Source organism: Schistocerca serialis, unplaced genomic scaffold (assembly GCF_023864345.2).
Source record: "Schistocerca serialis cubense isolate TAMUIC-IGC-003099 unplaced genomic scaffold, iqSchSeri2.2 HiC_scaffold_635, whole genome shotgun sequence".
Lineage (NCBI taxonomy): Eukaryota > Metazoa > Arthropoda > Insecta > Orthoptera > Acrididae > Schistocerca > Schistocerca serialis.
In genome coordinates, this window is record NW_026048228.1 from 42,501 (window position 1) to 45,000 (window position 2,500).

Here is a 2,500-nt window from a genome sequence, read left to right on the forward strand (position 1 = left end):
AGCAGACGGCGTCGCGGCGCCGAGCGCCGGGCGGCGGCGCATCCTCAGCGCACACAGTCCTCAATCGGACCAGCACACTGCAGATGTCCACCGCGCTTCGCACCGGGCCCGCGAGGACCTACTTTGGCCGCACGGCGCCGCGTGCAGGGTGCGCCGGCGCGCAGCTGCGCCGCCTGCCGCCTCCGTCGGCCGGCGCGCCTGCCACTGGCCGCCCCCACCAGCCGGCTGTAGCGCGTGCGCCCACGCACCGCGCGGCCAGCACGCCGGGAGGCCCCCCCTCACCGGCCGGGGACGGTCCCACCCAGCCACCGCCGCGTATCGCTTCACACCCACATGCCATTCACGTTCGTGGGCATGGTGGGTATCGCTGAAACAACCGGTTGGTAGCTCAACCGATCGTCGCCATCACTGATTCACCTCTAGCGAGAACAACCGCACCACAACGGTTTACCAGTTCTTCATTTGCGTAACGTCACCAGCAAACGTAGACGTCCATCGCCATTTGCAAATTCAACGATTGTTGCATGCCTGTGTCAGGTGTCACGACACACTATGTCTGCCCACATACACGCAACAACATGTGCACGCTTCGCGAACACGTGGAAGGTGGCCCCCGTACGTATGCGATGTCCATTGCGCGAACGACTGTCAACCGGCCTCTGTCGCATGTCGCAGATGTGGAACGCAGTGCACCATGCTATCACGGTGTGTGAGAAGAGACGACTACGTCTGACAACACGCGCCACTACATCAACAGACGGCTCATGCTGATCGCCATCCACGGCATACCATACTTCAATCCAGCTCTTATAGGGAGACGACACGTAGCTGAGTGCACAATATTTGGACCGTATGGTTCGCCGTTGTTGGCGCAGTCGTGGTACGGTCACACATGTACCACGATGTATCATTCAGTACATGAGGACCAATGTGCAGTACAGTGTGTGATTTGGACGTACAACATCAGCGGACAGTTGACACAAGCCGTACCACAACGTAGGCTGTGCTTCGCCATGCGAATGCCAATGAACAACTGCGAAGGGCATTGAGCATGTACGTCCTGCTGCCATCCGCATTACAGTGTATAGCTGCAAGGTGTTTAACATGAAGCGATACTCTGGGGACCGGGCAGTGCGAGTAGCAAACTATATTGCGGGGGTTGCAGTTAGGCAACACTACACTAATTTAACGCGTCGTATGACAATTACAGAGCAGGTTAAGGCCCAACGTGTGTTGGGTTAAGGTACAATATAGGTTAGGTTAAGGTACAATATAGGTTAGGTTACGGTACAATATGGGTTAGGTTAAGGGACAATATGGGTTAGGTTAAGGGACAATATAGGTTAGGTTAAGGGACAATATGGGTTAGGTTAAGGGACAATATGGGTTAGGTTAAGGGACAATATGGGTTAGGTTAAGGGACAATATAGGTTAGGTTAAGGGACAATATAGGTTAGGTTAAGGGACAATATAGGTTAGGTTAAGGGACAATATAGGTTAGGTTAAGGGACAATATAGGTTAGGTTAAGGGACAATATAGGTTAGGTTAAGGGACAATATAGGTTAGGTTAAGGGACAATATAGGTTAGGTTAAGGGACAATATAGGTTAGGTTAAGGGACAATATAGGTTAGGTTAAGGGACAATATAGGTTAGGTTAAGGGACAATATAGGTTAGGTTAAGGGACAATATAGGTTAGGTTAAGGGACAATATAGGTTAGGTTAAGGGACAATATAGGTTAGGTTAAGGGACAATATAGGTTAGGTTAAGGGACAATATAGGTTAGGTTAAGGGACAATATAGGTTAGGTTAGGACATATAGGTTAGGTTAAGGGACAATATAGGTTAGGTTAAGGGACAATATAGGTTAGGTTAGGACAATATGGGTTAGGTTAAGGGACAATATGGTTAGGTTAAGGATATTAGGACAATAAGGGTAGGTAAGGACAATAGGGTTAGGTTAAGGCGCAATATGGGTTAGGTTAAGGCGCAATAGTAGGTTAGTTAGGCCATTAGGTTAGAGCGACAATATAGGGTTAGGTTAAGGGACAATATAGGTTAGGTTAAGGCGCAATATGGGTTAGGTTAAGGCGCAATATGGGTTAGGTTAAGGCGCAATATGGGTTAGGTTAAGGCGCAATATGGGTTAGGTTAAGGCGCAATATGGGTTAGGTTAAGGCGCAATATGGGTTAGGTTAAGGCGCAATATGGGTTAGGTTAAGGCGCAATATGGGTTAGGTTAAGGCGCAATATGGGTTAGGTTAAGGCGCAATATGGGTTAGGTTAAGGCGCAATATGGGTTAGGTTAAGGCGCAATATGGGTTAGGTTAAGGCGCAATATGGGTTAGGTTAAGGCGCAATATGGGTTAGGTTAAGGTACACATTGTTGTAAGGAAAGGTGTATTGGGGGTGGGGTGGGGGGGGGGGGGGGGGGGGCGGGGGGCGGCGGCGGCGGCCGGTTTGTTGATTGTGATTATAGTAAGTGGATGCCTGCGGCAT